The following is an 18727-nucleotide window of genomic DNA, read 5'->3' as shown; positions in this document are numbered from 1 at the left end:
AAGGCGCGGGGCAGGCCCCCAAAACCCCTCCCGTAGTTCGAACCCTGTCCAAGACCAGACCCCTTTCCTGGGGTCCTTCAGGGGACACAAGCCCTGAACAGCAACGTGACGCCCTGCACCTGGATTTGCACAAGGGCTGCTCACAACTCCCTCTGGGATCTGTTGATTCCCTGATTTGAAAGCAGCAGAGACCATGCATCGAATCCAATGTTTTTTACAAACGTCCACACCCAAGTGCGGTGCGTGACCTGCCGGCCAATCTACTGTTGCTCAGCGAGGCGTGTTGGGCAGTGCTAGTGCGTGCAGTGAGTGTTTCTGTGCACTCGTCCAGTGTCACGGAGCCAGGGTTCACTCCTGTGACTCTGGAGTTGCTCTGCTGATACATGGCTGCTGCAATTCCAGCTGTCTAACTCAGACCAGATCAGGTGTGGCAGGATGCACATCTGGAGACGCTGAAGGAAATGGAACGTCTCTGGGACGATGAGATGTGGGATCTGCCTGGCCAGGCATCCGGTTTATAAACTTATTATGATTATGCACCAGGGCTGACAGTCACCCTGGGGGTCCTCCCTTGGGCAAAGCCACCAGTGACTTCTCTAGGAATAATGTGTGAGTCAGGGCGGCAGGGCCGAGCCCTTCCAGCAGTTTGCCCCTTACCGGAGAGGCGATGTCTGAGTTTCGAGGTCACTGGGGGTTGAGCAGAGGTTTCAGGCATGGGTTTGCTGTTGGCTCTGATTCGTGAGTGTTACTGTTAGAGGCTATTGCAAAGGGATCCCAATAGGAAAAGTGAGCGATTAAAATTGCTTCATGGGTATGTGCAATTGGCTTTATTATACACTCCCTTATTCCCTTAAAAATGTGCTTTAACTCTGAAATAATGGGAGAAAGTAACTGCTGGTTAATACAGAAGGAAAAAAAAAACATCTTGCAATGCCCATAAATGGCTAATTTTATTAGGCAAGGCTGAGGGAGCACATTGACCTGGTTAAGGGTGATTCATGTACTCCAGTGCATTAGGCATTCTTTATTAAAGGTGTCTTTCCTTCAATCTGCTTCATTGTTGTGTGACTAACAGGGAACCTCTGATTTCTGTTATTAATATGCCATCAGGCCATATGTTCACAGACTCAGCCCATATGTATTTTTGAAAAGAACCACCTGTGACTAATTCTGCCTTTGTGCAGAAGCGAGCACAATACGCTGTGGGGTGGGGTATCTTGACAGAAATGAGAAGAGATTACAAGATGGTTTAGGGGGAGCCTTGGCTGCTGCTTCAGACCTCCAGCTCCTTAGTGCTTACCCCCCAAGTTTTTGCGACATATATTGCAAAGGACAGACAATGCGAGAGAGAGCTGATGCTGCGGGCTCTGGGATCCATCGTTGCCGTTCGGTTGAATCTCGCTGAATTACATTGATCGCACGCGTGGCCCTTCCAGTTAGGCTCCGGCATTTCATTTGCTCCATGGGGCCAGCCTTCACCACCGACAACGAAGCCGCTGAGACCGACCTGTTGCTGCAGCCGTGTATGTGTTGGGGGCCTGTGTAGAGAAACCAGTTTCACTCCCAAATGCATAATTCAGCCCAGGCCGGCCTAGGAGCACTATATGGATCTGGAGTGGAGGGATTTCCTTACAACAGAGTTGGATCCAGTTTCTTATACATCATCCATCATGATGTAAACCCTAATAATAAAGAATGCATCACCCCAGGGCTCATCTAGGGTGGCCACTGATGCGTCCCCCGAATACGGGACACTCTCTTGGTGAGCTTTCGGCCAATCAGCAGTGAGAGGTGGAGCTGCCACGTCCTTGGCCAATCAGCAGCAAGGGGCAGGGCCACTGCAAAAAGGCCACCTCCCTGGCTGGCAATCCTGCTCCTCCCAGCTGTGCACTGCCCTACCTCTAGGCGCAGCCAAGAGAAGGGTGAGGACAAATGATTGCCATGTATTCCCACCAATGAACTGAAAAACAGGACTTTTTGCAGTCCGTGCCTCATTTAGAAATGGGCAGGGGGACACGGGCTTTAAAAACAGGACAGTCTGATATAAAGCAGGACCAATGGCCACCCCAGGCTCATCAGAGGAAGTGGGCACAAGGAAAGCTTTGTGGTCTCTTTGCACACTCATCATACCTGACTTTCCTCTTCCCCCCTAGTGTGAACCTAGACAAACTCCAGTGAATTAAAAAGGCCAAGTGGACATCGGGCCGTGGCTGAGAGGCTATTTCAGCAGTTTTGTCATATTCCTGGAGCTGTGCTAAGATACAGACATTTGCCATGAGAAATGTGGGAGTTGCGCCACCCCCTTTGATGGGGCCAGGACTTCATTCCCGTCATTCTCAGGAGAGTGATTCCTTTCAACTAAATTTGCTTGAAAATGTGCCTGAAGATTGAGAAGTTTTTCGACTCTTCCATGGGCGACTGGTGCCTCCCGAGTCTGGGGGGGCACCAGATTGCCGATGGGGGGAAAGGGGTCCTCCAGCGGCCGATTGCTGAGCCAGCGGCTAAACCAGTGAAACTGGAAGTGCACGTCCATCCGGTTTTGCAGATGGGTGCGCGGCCGATCTCAGGGGGTGCACGTGTACCTGCGCGCACCCCCTATGCGTCACCAATAGACTTTTCTATTCATCGAGACCTCTTTTGATAGAAAACCTGATTGACTGCTATGCAGTAACTCAAAGGACAAGTTACTTCAACACACAAGGAGAAAATAGGCTGAAAAAGTGGCAGGTAGATCCGGGCAGTAGCATCTTTGTACCACTTTTCCTCACTGAATGCGAGCAAGAAAGTAGGCTGATTTAAAATAAATAGTCCGGCTCAATTAGCTCCTGCCTGACTCTGATGTAACAGAGATCAGAATTTGGCCTTGGGTTAACGTTAGACAAAAATGAGCCAGAAGCAGCTATTATGCACGGCCGTATCTCATCAATAATTCACATCCATAATAAAGACGGGCACGATGCTGGAGCCAGGCTGGCGTATCGTGTTGTGTCTTGGTTGACTGACAAACACTGACATCATAAGGACCACTTCAGTCCCAGCAGACTTGCCTGGTTTCAGGGATGGCTCCCCCAGGTGACCTCAATAGCTGATTCTCTTTTTAAAAGGAGGAAATGAAACACAAAGATCAAATTAAAACAATATTTAGAGTCTGGCCCACAAGGGCCAGGAAATTTAAAATTAAAGCTTTTCATCGCACACTGGTGTAAGCAGGCGTCACTGGTCTTTGAGAAGAAGACGGCGAGATCAGACAAGCCGTGCGCTCGGAGAAACCCCGGCAGGGTCGCGTCAGCAGCTCTTGTTGTTTTTAGGTCTGCGGTTAGTGAATACCTAAAGGGATCTGAACCCAGGCAAGTCCTTATCTCCCCCGGTATTGTTCGAGTTAAAGGTAATATCACATAGAAACATTGATTTAAAAGAATAATCAGTCTGAGCTAGGTAAAAACGTCTTTCTTCTGAGATGATCTGTTTGTGTTGGGGCAGTGCGGGTCGGAGGCTTGGACTATTGTCCGCTGGCCTTCCCTGTGAAGGAGGCAAATCATTTCCCTGTTCATGTGTCTGTGTCTCCTCCAAATCTTTTCCCTTTGCTTTTTTTTCTTCTCGGCAGAATCTGCCTGCTGCTGTAACGGTATGTGTTTGTCCAGCGCCTTGCACGGTTGGGCCACTAAATATTGTATGAATGCAGATAATCAAATTAAAAAGGAAAAAAAAAAAAGCCCCAGGAAGGTGCTGTTCTTGGACCTCTGGATTTCACGGACAACACGGACCTGGAAGGCAGGGAATAAAAAAGAGTGGATCAAATCAGATGAATTTATCCACTGCTGTTGGTATCTGCAGATGCAGGCGAAAGTGTTTGCTGATGGTTTTATGAATCGCTGTTTTCAGGGAGTGAAACAATGTGCTGGTGTGGCCGGGGGAACAGATGGTTTCCTGGGAAGATGTTAAGGCAAAGTTCTTAGACAAGCGTGTTTCCAGTAAATATAGCCGCACCAGGCGTTTGCAATGCTAGCAATGCAGCAGGCACATTAAAAGGCAGGCACTTGTAAGGCTCGGTCCAAAATAAAGAGTCCTCTTAAAGGAAGGGCAAATAGGACAGAGCAGTTGTTTGTCTGCATCCTTTTCCTGACCCTCGCTGGCTTGGCCTACACGTGGCGAATAGCAGCTTCAGCACCTGGGATTTGAATGTCACTTCCAAGACATTCAACAGGGAAGTCTGTGCATGTGGAAAGCGAGTCCCTGGGAACCCTCCCCTCTGTCTGAGCAGCCTGGCTGGAGCTCACAGAGCCTTTTTTTCCCCTTCAGACGGAAAATATTTCTCAGCAGAGCCCCGGCATTGGACTGATGGAACAATAATATTCCTTTTAAATACGTCAAGCAGCCAGGTAAACAGAGGGCTCCTTGGCATGACTCGGGGTGCTCCAGCCGTGATTCCCCTGCCCAGGGGTTTCTAAGGATAAGTTAGAGACTCGCCCGTAGGAATTTGGAGTGGTTTTTCCTTGAAGCTTACCTCTCATACCAGAGGGAACAGGCAGCGTCGGTGGTGAATGGGAGAAGTCAATGCTCTGCTGGAAGCTGCCTCTTCCCTTACTGTAAGGCACACAGTCGCTTTTACAAGTACTGCCACCCAAAAGGGGTGAGGAGTCAGTAAAATCCTAATGTAGACAAGACCCCTGCGGGATGTGGGGCAAGGCCCGATGGCTTGTTGCTTCATGGGCAGCAAAATTGCCTCCTGCAGTACACAGTCCTACCAAAGCCGCGTTCGGCCTGGGCAAGGGCAGCAAATTTGGATACTTTGAGATACTTCAGAGGATGAAAGGTACAAAGTTTTAGCTAATTTGGGGGATTTTCAGCCACTTGCCAAGTGATGTTTAAATAGGAATAAAGGTAATCACTTCCATGGTCTGTCAATCAGATGACCCCAGCACCGATTCAGCAAAGCGCTTAAATACCTAAATTTAAGCCCAGTGGCTTTGAAATCCACTGAAATCAATGGAAGGGCTCCCATTGATGCTGCTGGGCTTTAGATCTATCTACATGGCTTAAAAATTAAGCATGCTTTTATGGCTGTCACTGAATAGGATCTAAATTAGGTTCAACTAATAGGGGTTTCTCTCGGCTTCAGCTCCCGTCCTGGTCTGAGCTGAATGCCTTCCTGCAGCATTTCTGTCACCTCCGCTTGTTCAGCACAGTCCTGATGCCGCGATGCTGCTTCTCTCCCTCGTGAGAAGACGATCGCAGCTGCAAACTTCCCCAGCAGTTTGTGTGTTCCCGTGTGTTTTGCAAGAGGGGAAAAAAACCCTCAAAAAACTCAAAAAGCAGAGCAATGGAAATAATTCAAGTGGAGATGCACTTCAGCCCAGCACCTTCCAAATCATGGCTCAGGAGCTGAAAGAGGAATGTCAGCTTCTGGTCTACTGGACTTCTGCTTGTTTCTTTTACTGGATTTGCCCTTTGCTGGTCTTAGCAAAGATATGATTCCCACATGTGCACGTGCACAGGCATCCTTGCACACACACATATACGTGCACTAAATTTTCTGAGGCCTCATCTCCAAATGAAAATTGCACCATTTTGCCTTAAAGTAGCACACCCTGCCTCGTGGAAATGGTAGTGATTCAGTGTTATCATTGTGAAATGGCTTTTACAAGTATAACTTATTCCAGGAGGCTGTACTGGTTTATAGTAACTTTCTGGCAGCCTAACAATATCGGTAGTAGGCACTGTATTGGGTTCAGCTGTTTTGGTAAAGAATTACAGCCCTCCCTGATTCAGGTCTGATTGATGCCTGGACTAGTTTGCTGGTATACGCTATGCCAGTGTATTTTACCCGTAAATCTACCTAATGTCGAAATAATCTATATTGACAAACAAGTTGGCAGTCTAGCTTAAACCAGAATGACAAAAGCTGTGCTAACAAAAGTCCATCTTTGCCCACAGTACGTGGAGGGCTTTGGCTGGTTTTAAAACATGATGAAAAAGGCAGCCCAGAGCCACATTAGTGTGGGCCAGGCCTTTGCTTCCCAGCAGTAGCATTCAGTTATACAGAAAATGGTCATCACTGTATGGACTTCTAAGGGAGGGGAAAGCCTTGGAAAGGAGATTGTGCTGGTGCATCACACAGTGCTTTAGAGTAACGTCTCTACTGAATCATTACAGACCCGAGCTGGTTTCTACCCTGTTAGAGGCTATAGGACTTCCCGCAGGGATGGGTGTGAGAGAGAGACAGACAAGCACATGAAGCATGTTGGCAGATCTGATCTAACCACCCTGGCTGGTGTTTCTGTTCAAGGACAATCCCATAGCAGGGGCGATCTGAAATGCCCAGCCTTGAGATATTTCTGGGTCCCCTTTCCGGGTGATCTCATGTCTTCACCAGGGAAACCTTAATTATAAATCCTTGTAACGCTGGCTGGGACGTCGCTTAACCATCTTCGCGGCCACTCCTCGCCGCACAGCTGGGCTCCCGGCTTTCCCCTTCCTATCTTGCTCTTTGTCAGACAGTGTTTACAGCGAGCTCCTAGACCTGGCAGCAGAGCGAAGGGAGGGACGGGGTTTTGGGTTTCAGGATCAGCACCAAAAATAAACTCTGTGCCACCCAGCCCTGGGAAGGTTGAGAAGAGCTCCCGGCCAGACACACAAATGGGCTCTTGTGTGGAAAATGAGAGATGGTGCCTGGTGCAGGGGTGGCAGCTTGCTACGGCAGGCTTTGCGCAGACCCCAGAGATTTCTTAGCTACCCCGCATTTACATCAGCACGACGGAGAGCAGAGTCGGCCCTGCGGACTGAGCGAGTGCAAAGTGCCATCAGGCAGACAAGGTCCTTGGGGTAGATGTGATATCTTTTATTAGACCAACTACATAGTTGGGAAAAAAATGTTCTTTGCAAGCTTTTGGGCACAAAAACCCCTTCTTTGCAAATAGAGGCTAGGGCCAGATGTTACACATAAACTGGTTTAAGGGATCAGAAACTGGTTTAAACCTGTAACAGAATAGAAGCTCAGTGCACATCAACCAGTTTCAAAACTATTTTAAGATAAACCGGCTTGAATGTAGGATCAGACTGAAGTGATTTAGGTCAAACCGGTTTATGAAACTTCTGTCCAGACCAGAGAGGTCTGCTGGGAACTCTTGCTTGTGCATGCTAGTGAAAGAGAAAGGTTTGATTCGAAGCAGCAGAGCACCGGGAAGTGTGTCCTGTGTCCGTGGTGGTAAAAGGGATGAGCTCCATGGGTGAAAATGGGGAAGGAATCATTTTGTATGTTCAGGACAAGTTTCCTCTCACAGAGCTTAACCCTTTGCTAAACTCAGCTGAAAGCTGCTCTGTCAAACTGCTGCTTAACTAAGAGACTTGTCAGTATTTAATTTCCAAACCAACTATTCAGCTTGTGCGCTATAAAGAGACAGAATCTGATTGTGAGCAAATGGAAGTCAAGCGAAACACTGCCGAAGTTAATGGCTGATTGATGCAAAAAAGGGAAGAACGGTGCCTGGAGAGTTTTCTCTTTACTCCTTCTCTTTAGCATGACTTAAAACATCTTGCCAGAACAGGTTCACATAAAAGGAAGCCAGTTTAATCTCACTTAAATCAATAAAACTGATTAATTCTTTAAACTTTATGTGGCAATCAACTCTCAGTCTGTTGACCTGTTGCTGTACAAATAGCAACCAGAATTTTGCAGAAGTGAATGGGATACCTAAAGATTGAAATAGTGCTCTGTCTGTGCAAATTAAGATTTAAATCATCAGGTTGTAGAAACCACGGATTATGATGTCTCGGATAGGACTGGCAGGCAGTCAAGCCTTTGCTGTTACTGAAGCACACCAGCCAGAAGCCCTAAGCCACACGGATCCAAAAGCTCCCCTTCTTGCAAAACTACTTTTTCTAAAACTAGTGAATCCAGCTTATGCCGTAGTACACCGATAGCAAGTGCATGCCGCTGGTCCACAACAGCTCGTATGTAGCCAGACGGTTATTTTTTCCGTCCAAGATTGAGTTACACAGCTGTGACAAACAGATGTGAATGCTGTGCGCAGAATCACTGCTGTTTCTCTACCAACGTACTGCTCCCAAAGATGCTTTTGCCATATGATCCATCAGTTTTTTTACTGCTTCGAGCCTTTTCTGAGAAGCACTGTCCTTGCAAGCAACTCGCGAGTCCCAAGCTATTTGGAAAAGTGAGCTTGTAGCCAAGTGTTCGTTCTGTCCTGCCTATGGATTTTAACTCACAGCTCCCTCTCAAACAAGCCAAACGTGACATGCCTCGGGGTATGATGCATCGCCATCCACAGTCGCCACTCCAGGCTTGTGCCACCGTCCTAAGAGGTCCCTACCCTCGAGAGTCCATCCAGAGATCTCCTGCAGACTACAGACATCTCATCCAGAGACGTCTGTCAAACCTGCTCACTCCCAGACTCTTATTCCATCTGCCTCCCTCTTCCTCGAGGCCTGCACCATGTGCACAGGTGCCCACAATTTATACTGAAACCTGCACAGCCAAATTCCAAATCTGTGTTTGAAGAGAAGAATGAGTGTTTGCATACGATGTCAGGACAAGATAAGTGTCTGTGCTATTAATGAACAGCTGTTCCTGGCAACCTGCCCCTACCAGTCTCAACAAGGGGAGAGCCAGGTAACCTGTTTTCAGCACACTCTGGAGTTCCTTAATGCTTCGGTATATTAAGAACACTAAAATAAAATAAGCATTTTCATTAGCCTCTAGGAAGAGTGCCTTGGTTTGGGTCCAAAACATGCAATTAAGTTGTTTAGACACACAATGCGCCGCGTTTCCACAGAGAACACCTGGTGGAAGGAATTACAAACAATGCTGAATCCCTGCCAGTCCAGAGAGGGGCTGAAGTCAGAGATGATGCAGAACGAGGACTGGTGGGGCCAGGTTTTCAGAAGGGCCCGAGGGCAGACATTCAAGGACTTGGCAGCAACAAGTGGAGCGAGGTTTTTCAAGAGAGGTCTGCACTCACCAAGCTGTTGAACATCTCGGCGGCAGTGTTTCATGCAGAAATGAGCGCTTCGAAGGGGCCACAAATAATTGCTGTATTGCATCAACATGAGAAGGTCTCAAATCTTTCCCAAGCCCCTTGGATGCAACCTGGTACTTTTAAATGTACTGAGAAATTGAGAAATTGCCTTGCCCTGGATTGCCTTGTGTGTTGTGGCTTGTGTTCAATGGCGACCATTACTTTGACAAGCCTTGTGTCATTCCCTACTTCCTTTTTTCTTCTTTCCTCATCTCATTTTTATTCTTTCCATCCTACCTTTGTTTGCTTAAGGCCTCCCAATACCTATGCATTGGTATCTGTATGGCAATAATGCAGAGGCCCACCATCAGTTTTGGCCCCGTTGTGTAAGGTGCTGTACAAACAGATGGACGAAATGGCAGTCTCTGCAGGGGTGGTGGGAGCAGCTTCCTTCAAGTCCTTGGCACCCATTCAAGCCTTCAGGCCACCATCGGTCTAGTTCCACTTCACCGGCAGTGCCTTCCATCTCTGCCATGATGGAGTTATTGTGAGATAACCCGTTTGCGCAGATGGCCACAGATCTCATCAATGAGGGGCTGGACTGCAGGGTTCATGGAGCTGCTGCAGTGGCAGCAATGCAAGCAAGTCGGGATGCCTTGTCCAGGCCTAGCCAGCCAGTGCAGGAAGCAGGAGGGTAAAGCACACACTGCTTAGATATTCCCTGTGTGGGACTTTAGCAAAGCCTCATTTCCAAAGTATGCATCTCTATCCACTGCCACGTGGCTCACAAGGACCTTGTCCTGTTCCCTGGACCCCAACTCCAAGGACAGAGGGGAACAGTGACAATTCTCATGTGCTCGGAGGGGAGGCTCCTTTACAATCTGCAAAATGGGCATAGGAGGAGAGGGCTCCGCACAGCCTCCAACTTTGGGAAAGGTTGGATCTGGATCGCAGCGTTGCAGCTGGCATATCTCACAATGGGCTGAACCAAACCCCAGACACGAACACTCATGAATTCTGAGAAAGTCTGGTTCTGAACCTTGTGGCTTGGACTCCTCTTTAATTATAGGTCACAAGGAGAGGAGGTTGGAAAATGTTATATATATTCTCTGCGAGAAATGGCTGTTCAGTTAAAAAATTTTCAGAGATTTATTTTGGGGGGACGGGTTGAAAAAGCCCCTCCAAGTACTTGGCGGGCAGAGTTTTCTCCTCCTTCCTTGCCTTTTGTTTGGCATACAAGGGAGAGCAATAGAAAACCCCCAAAACCTCAACTTTTTCTTTTTTTTAAAGAAAGTGAAAAACTTCAGCATTTAATTTTGGCCATTAAGCTGTTTTCATCAATTACATATTTTTATTTTTCAAAAAGTTGAACCAGTTCTGGTCATACATGTCAAGTGGCGACCACCAAAAGCCCTGTTGGCCAACATTCATCCCACCGTGATATCTGGAGTTTTTCGCTAAGCTTAGGATAGGATTATAGCTGTGGCATCCCAGCTTGCACTGTGACCGTGGGCGAAGCCTGGTTTTGAATGTGGATGGTCTTTGCAGGCAGATGTTACTGGGAAGCGAAGGGTGTGGAAGGAGATTTTTACAACACGTCAGTGGAAAAAGAGCCCAAGGCCAAATCTCTTAAGCAATGGTACTTCCTGCGCTGCCAAACAACAATGAGAATAACCACCCCTGGGAATTGATGATGTTGAAGATCTCCTGGGCCGGAAGGAGCAAAGAGGGAAGAAGAATTGATGTTTCTAAGCAGCTTGACCTAAATCCCATTGAAGTCAGTATTTTATTATTAGACGTATTTATTATTTGTATTATGGCTGTATCAAGTGACCCCAACCAGGATATGTCCCTATATACTTGGGACTGCACAAACATTGAATCAGAAACGGTTCCTATCCCCAGAGGGTTATAGCCAAAATAGAAGAGACAAATAAAGGGTTGGAGGGAAGGAGATGACATGCTTTACAAATATGACGACACGGCTGTGCTAATATGACTGTCTCCCTTGACTCTGTTTCTTATCCAGGGCCTGATCCAAAATCCAGGGAAGCCAATGGAAATCTTTCCACGCTGGAATTCAGCAGAGTGCAAGCCAGCACATGTTTATTATGCTGTCCCTCCAGCCCGTCTGTCTTCTCCCCACACAGTACCGAAATATGCAAGAATCCTGCTTTCCAACCACTGCCCACTCAATAAAGATGCAGCCACGAGACAGAGGAGAGACAGGGAGATATGTTCACACCCTTGCACTGAGCTGGTGAGTCTAATTTTAGGTTTATCAGCCTTCGTGGTGTCTCTTAGAATATCGACAGCGAAAGAAACCATGGAGCTGTGCGGAGGCCACGCACAAGGATCTTGCAGTGCTCCGACTCCCATGGCCTTCAGCTTCACCAGCGTAGAGATTACTAAAGCAGCTGCAGACCTGAAACACGAGACTAGCCAAGGCTGACAGTTTTCCCTGTACTTAAAGTCCTTTGTTTGCTAAACTGTTTATTTCCATATTTATCAGCGGGTATATAATGGCTCCACAGCAGCCAGATCATCCGTGCAAAATGCAGGGCTTGAAAGCCCATGGATAAGGGTGGGAATATTTAAAAGAGTTTGCGAATGTTTGCAGCTACTTACATGTGCACAAGGAGAGGCCGGCGTGCAAACGTGTGCAGTTACATCTGCCTGAATTTGTACGAAACATGGAGCAATTGCTTTGAGAGCAGTAGCTCTCTGGGCAATAGGTCTGATGGGTGTGGGCAGAGCATTCAGAACCACGACACCCTTTTCTCTCCTAGTTTGATCCTTGCCTGTATTTACAGCACATAACATCCCTACCTTCACTTCACTGCTGTGATGCCTCATCTAGCCTTCCCTTTCACTGCCTCTTGCAACTTGGAATAGTTTTTATTAAGGTTGTAAAATCAAGTGCTCAGAAGGTAGGAAATGCCAGGATTCTGGCTGCTGACGCCTGTGTTCAAATGTCCACTTCGCTTCCTTGCGTGCGCATATTTGAGAGAGTCTTTCATGACATGAACAGATACTATTTTTTGTACAGGGTGGCCGTGACATTTGGTGCACGCAATGGAGGGCACTTCTGTAACGCGCAGTCATTCAATGCTTGGTTTCCACCTCCCTGTTCAGTGTGTGGCTATAGGCCTGGTTTGCTGTATGCTGTTCAAATCCTGCTCTGAAAAGAGAATATTCCTCTCCTCGTGCACTTTTCTGTGGCATTTGTGTCTATGGGACCTGCATGCCTCAGAACCACCACTGAATTTATTTCACACTTCCTATGGGAGATGAGGGGGAAGAGGATGTTCTCCTTATATGATGGGTGGGAGTTGAGGCACAGAGAGATTCAAACTTGAAATGCCCACTAATGTTGGCCCAGGACCTGAATTCTCCGAGTGCTAAGTAGAATATATAACTTCATGGCTAAGTACAGACATTCAAAAAGCCCGAGCCTGAACTGATTTCATCTGTGCAGGTTAGTCTAACCTGCATAGATTGAACTGATTTGCAAGTGAACAGACATTCACTTTTGATTCCAGAAATGCAGGCACATGCCTGCAGTGGCCAAGGCTAGACGCCGGGGGGCGCTAGAGCAGCCCTCCCTTCTCTTCGGCAGCAGCCACAAGGCTGGAGGGAAGATGACCTGGAGGGGTGGGGGACAGGCCCTGGCATGCCACTGGGTATGGGAAGGGGTTTAAACCCCCACCCTGGCATGCAGCCCAGGTGTGCCTCGAGGGGGATGGGGGAAGCAGCCTTTGCCAGGCTTGTCCCTGAGGGGGTTTTGGGCCATTTTGAAATGGGTTTATATGTACTGAACATCTGTTCTATTACAGGTTGAAACCAGTTTCTGATCACTTAAACCAGTATATGTGTAACTTCTGCCCCTAGCCCAGGGCCGGACACAGGCATGGGCGAGCAAGGCGGCTGCCTGGGGCCCGGACAGAAAGGGGACCTGAAAATGGTAATTTTTAATTTATTATTATCATTATCTCTGGCAAAGTGGGGCCCAATGCTAAAAGTTCACCGGGGCTGCCAGGAATCTAGGTACAATGCTGCCTTAGCCCATATGTTCAAAGCCTACTTCCCTTTGACTTTACTTACCTCTGCGGTGCTCAGTTGTCCAGTCAGACTCAAGGGTCTTGAGTAAAGAGCTAAGAAAATGAGGAATACACAATTAATGACCGTCTTGGAAAGTTTGGTTTAAGCAACTCACCCAGCATTGCAGAGGAGCCCTGTGGCAGAGGCAGGTTAAAAATCCAGGTGCCAAGGACAGCATTCCCTCACCTCCGAGTTTTCTTTCTCTTCCTGTAATTTCCTGCCTTATTCACTATGTATCTGCCAACTTCTGGAGGAAATGAGGCAGGGTCGTAAATACAATGCTCTCCCTCCATGCATATACCCAGAGATCTCCTGATTCATACTCCCAGCTGGTCCACTGTGCCCTGAATGAGGCAAGGGCCCTGGGGAAATAGTTGATGGCCATGAAGCTACGGAGTGTATCACAATGTGTGTACCTGGCGGTGTGTGTGCAACACAAGGTTGCATGGGTAGCTCTCCAACCCACAAGCCCTATAGGCTCAGCATCCCAGTGTCCTTGCCATATTCTCCACCCCAACTCCAGTTCCAAGTTTCTTTCTGCTACACCTTTTCAGTAGCCATAATTCTTCCCCAACAAACTCCTTATCCCAGTCTGGTTTCCTGCCTTTCTCCCTTCTCTGTTCAGCTCAGGCTGCTTCCCCATCCACGCTGCTAGATTGAGAACAGAGGAGGGTCAGCCTCCCAGCTCTCTCTTATGGTGCCGGTCCCTGGGCAGACACCAGCCACCTATAGCTGCAAGGACAGAGCACAGCCTGCTCCCGAATGCACAGGGCTCAAGAAGGCTTAGTGCACTTGGAAACTTAAGGGAATTTCCAGGCACCCTTGACTAAGCTTGTCCAAACTGCAGCTTCTTCAAGGCTTGTAACTTGGCCGAATTTGGGTGGATTTTCACAGGAGTTTTCAGAGGTGCACACCTGTGACAGTCCGCAGCCAAATTTGAAGACTAGGTCTTTAAAGAAGGGAGCACTCGCAGCTCTCCAACAAAAGGCCACTGCCATCTTTCAACTTGGGCAAACCGAGGTATTTGGGGTTGCAATTTCCAAAATGCAGCCCGAAACAAACCCCGGCATGGAAACTTTCAACTCTGACCAAGATACAAGCCACTGAAAACCAAGTCTGAGCATAGGATGTGTTGAGCAACCTTAATAAGAGGCAGAGCTCCTAGCACCCTGCAGTCTACCCACGTTTCACTCAGGAAGCTTGCAATGACTTTGTAGTGCTTTGCCACTAAAACAAGTGGCAGGGTGATCGTCCGTAAAGGTTGCAGATGTGGTACGCGTTTGTTTTATGTACCCACACGTTCTTATTCTGGAAGATAAATATAGTCAGAAATCAGGGTGTTTTTGTGTATTATTAAGGACACAGCCACAGGTGGGATGACTTTCCTCATGCAGACTAATAGTGATCATAGGGAGTTTAATGGACAGAAGGGCTCAGGAAGTCTTTGTAACTCTTTCCAGTCAAATCTGTCAGTGAGTTTCTGGGTATAGAGCCACTCCCGGGTATTGTTTTCTTGTAAATAGGGATGACACAGTGAAAAGTGGCTGGAAAAGGCAGAGGGTTGTTTTGCAGAAGCAGGAGTGGGTTGAGTCTGAGGTCTGTGTTCTGCACACAAAGAAAAGCCAGGGGTGTGTAAAAAATGTGGGTTCTGCTCCATCTCGATCAAGGGCAAAGAAGAGAGGGGTTAGCAAAATCGAAGTGCAGGAGGTCAAGGACATGGGTTACACCTTCTCTGAACCATCAAAGGTCTGGATGGATCTGTGGCAGGTGGAAGAATGGGGGAATTAAGATAAAAAGTTCTGAATTTGGTCCATCTTTGACCAGAAGCGTCTTTTTTTTGTTTGGATCCAGTCTTGAAATCACAGATCTGTCTGCCTAAAGGATGGTAAAAGTCACACTCTGCCTTTTACTATCTGTGGGTGCCTGCTCTCTGTACACACCCTTGACCAGATTCACCTGGCTTCCCCAAGAATTGGCCGAGCCCCCAAATTCAGAGATGGCTGCCACCTTCCCCAGTGGTACTGGAGCTTGGATTTTGCAGACTTTGCCCACCATACAGGTCCAGTTTCACAAGGCACGCTTAAAATAATGGCTATGTTTCTTCTCAGTGGTATGTATTAATCACGTAAGTCCCTGCTACTGTAGGTTTTGCAGCACAACATCATTTTAAGCCAAATGTACATCTCTGTCAAATTTAGCTCATTTTTTAGGTCAACTAGGAACCTAAGTGGGGCACTATCTGTACTGTTTCATCATGTACAGCCTCAAGCATATTACTGGTAATAATAATAAACAATCATAACCCAAACCCTCTTTCACGTGCTTGCATTGGTTTTGATTTAATCGGAAAATGGGTGACGTTGAAGACAGGGAGATATTTTTAATTGCTGTGTTGCTAAGGAAATTTCAACAAGAGTGTGTATAGCTCAAACTTTTCCCCTAACAGGAAAAACAAATTCTCAGCAAAGGGGAGAGAGTAACAGGCATCCCCCCCAAAAGCAAAGCATTTAAACATCATGATGGAAATCCTCTCCAGAAAGTCTGACATCTCAGTATTCTACCAACATTATAATGGATGAGTTTCCTCTTTTAAATGTCTTGGCATTAAAGTTTAATGAGCAATACTTACTCCCATTCTAAACTTGTTTTTCTCCTTGACAGATTGCATACTTAGTTTGGATTTGTTAACATGGCTAGCCATAAAAACGTCTGCTTCAAACAAACTGATAGATACCATCTTTAGGAAATTGGACTTTGATGCCGTATTTGATTTCCAAGGTGGAATAAGTTATCACTCAGAAGAGATTAACATGGAGTAATATGGACAGCAGCATAATAAACCGATGCCCCTTTTTATTAGATTTGAATTTCAATTTAGATGGAAGCATAAATAAACTCAAGCTCCAGCATTCCAGTCTGGTCACATCTTAACTTGCATAGCCTGGGGAAGTCCTGGCCTAGGCCTTTGTCCTTGTTAGTTAGGAGGTAGTTTGTTTGCAAAATTTCCTGTGCGGATTCAGAACTGTGTATCAGGAGTGAGGGCAGAAAGCAGGCTAAATTGCTCCCAGCTGGCTCTTGCTCCCAGGACCAAGGGAGCCTGGACAGAAGCTCCTTCATCTACCTTTGGCCTTCTGCTGTGTTGTTCCTGGTTTTCTGCACCCTGTCTGTTTGTTCCTAGTGTGCTAGATCCTGCTCGTTTGGGATCCCCTGGGTTCTGTTTGTTGTCTTCCTGATGTCCTGGCTTCATCCTAGTTCCTGCCTGCTGAATCCTTGTTCCAGACTCCAACCTGGACACCTTGTACTCCAGACTGCCTTGCTTGTTCCCCGACCCCTCGTGCCCCCCATGCTCCCTGTGACAGGCCAGTACGGGGTACTTCTGTGCTGAGCCATCCACCTCACTGCGCCCGACCACCTTCCAGGCTCCGAGTGCCTCCCTGGGGGTGCCTCACGTCTGGTTGACCCTCTTCCTGGAGCACACCTGCTAGCTTGGGGGTAACGCTGCCACCACCCAGGGTCTGGAGTGATCCTGGCTCTGCGCCCCCTGGGAAACACAGGCCTAGTAGCCCTTAAAGGTAATCGACCCACTTCAAAAACTTGGGGTGCTTCTCTCATTCTGACGCAAAAGTAGTGGTCTCCCTTAGTCAGCTGAACCAAGGGGCATAGACCCATTCTCCATAAGTCTCCCATGCTAAGTACAAAGGAGAACTGTATTGGTTACAAGGAGTAGGTTTGCAATAGGGTACAGGGTAGAGCAATGTCAGAGAAATCCCATAGAGCAAACTGGCACGGCTGGGTAGCCTTTGATCACGCATCGGAGTTACTGCAAACTATATATATCTAGTTAGATCTCAGGTAGCTTACTCACAAGTATCATCCAGAGGCAAGTGGAGATTCCCTCTGGAGGCAGGCGGTTCCTTGATCATGAGTTTCAAGAGACAGAGCAAGTTTCAGATGGTCCAGCTCTTCTCTCCTTGAGTTTTCATCATGACTACTGCCCCTCCTCCTGGGCAGTCCTCAACTTATATAGCCCTTATGACCTCATTTACCTGGTCCAATGGAGGCCAGCACCTATTGGCTGCCAGCCGACCAATTTGAAATGCATCACTGGTTGCTGGGTAGACTAGCAGGGTCTCTCGCCCCCTCCCAGTCAGGTTGGCATTGCTTAAAACAACAGGGTCCCTGGAGTCACAGGTATTTGATGCCAGTCACGTAGGCAGAGGGAGCAGGTTTCCCCCCCTCCCCCAGGAATGTATGCAGCTCAGGTTACCTAAAGAGATGGGATGTCTGCCTTCTGCAGGGCCCATGTTAACCAAATTGTCACAGAGCAGAGTTTTTGGGGAGAGACAGAGGTGGCCTTCTGCCACGCTCCCAACTCTAGGACAGCTCCTAGCTTATGGCTTAGAGATTGCCCACATCCTGGTCCCACACAGCTACAGCTGCTTGCCCTGAACCCCCTGGCTGGTGACTCCAGTCTAGGTGCCTGCTTTCTATTCCTGAACCCCCTGGGTCACGGTTCTCCTCGGGGTGTGTGCTTATGTCTCTGACCCTTAGGCTAGGGACAGAAGTTACACATAAACCAGTCTAAGTGATCAGAAACTGGTTTAAACCTGTAACAGATCAGAAGTTCAGTGCACATAAACTGGTTTCAAAATGGCCGGAACAGGTTTAAGATAAACCTGGTTGAAAGTAGTATCAGATTGAACTGATTTAGGTCGAACTGGTTTATGGAACCTCTGTCCGAGACCCCTTCCTGGTTCAAGTTAAATCACAGTTCCCCAGCTTCCCAGCATGCTTTGTAGCCCTGGGCTAGGCTGTGCTGTCTGCTCAAGCAGAGCAGCATTGGCCTTGCCCCTCTGCTCCCTCGCCGGAGCAGTGAGGGCTGGCGGACAAGGGGGTGGGGGTGGGAAACCCGGCTGATGCAGTCCAGTCTGCCTGGCGGGGGCAGAGCAGCCCTTGCCAGACTTTTCCCCGCTGGAGTGGAGGGGGCATGAGGGGCATGGGCCAATAGGCTTAGGGGGAAGGAGGGGGATTAAACTCCCATCTCAGTCATAGGCACAGGGACCCCACCTTGGGGGGAAAGTTGAGCATCCCCTGTGCCAGTAGGAGAGAGGGGAGACAGAGGAGTTTAATCCCCTTCCCTGCCCCTTCTTCACCTGAGGCACTGCCCTGGCTGGTGTCTGGCCATGCCCCACACAGGGGCAAGCCTGGAGAGGGCTCCTTCCCCCTCCAGGCACACCCTGGCTGGGGTCCCTGCAATCCTTCCCGATCATACTCCCTCCTCCCTATCATACTCCCTCCCAAGGGAAGGGAGGGCTTGGTTTAGCATCCCCCGGCTTCTGCCTGAGCCACTGCAGGTGTGTGCCTGCATTTCCAAATCAAAAGTGAATGTCTATTCACTTGCAAATCAGTTCAATCTACACAGGTTAGACTAACCTGCAACGATAGCCTAGGAAATGACCTGCTGGGTGGCACAGAATTGGAAAGGGATCTTGGAGTCCTAGTGGACTCCAAGATGAGCATGAGCCGGCAGTGTGACGAAGCCATCAGAAAAGCCAATGGCACTTTATCGTGCATCAGCAGATGCATGACGAATAGGTCCAAGGAGGTGATACTTCCCCTCTATCGGGCGCTGGTCAGACCGCAGTTGGAGTACT

The 18727-nt window shown here is 48.1% G+C and overlaps 1 long non-coding RNA gene across 1 annotated transcript; it reads right to left on the bottom strand.

The window, feature by feature from the left end:
- Positions 1–713: 713 nt before the first annotated feature.
- On the bottom strand, positions 714–17152 carry LOC109280660 (uncharacterized). Its single transcript, XR_002087046.2, has 3 exons — positions 16939–17152; positions 13077–13126; positions 714–1538 (listed from the first exon to the last, which is right to left on the bottom strand). It is a non-coding gene; the product is annotated as an uncharacterized LOC109280660 (long non-coding RNA).
- Between the last annotated feature and the right edge of the window lie 1575 nt (positions 17153–18727).

This window comes from Alligator mississippiensis, chromosome 11, assembly GCF_030867095.1.
Source record: "Alligator mississippiensis isolate rAllMis1 chromosome 11, rAllMis1, whole genome shotgun sequence".
In the NCBI taxonomy this organism is placed as follows: domain Eukaryota; kingdom Metazoa; phylum Chordata; order Crocodylia; family Alligatoridae; genus Alligator; species Alligator mississippiensis.
This window is presented reverse-complemented; position numbering and strand designations above follow the sequence as displayed.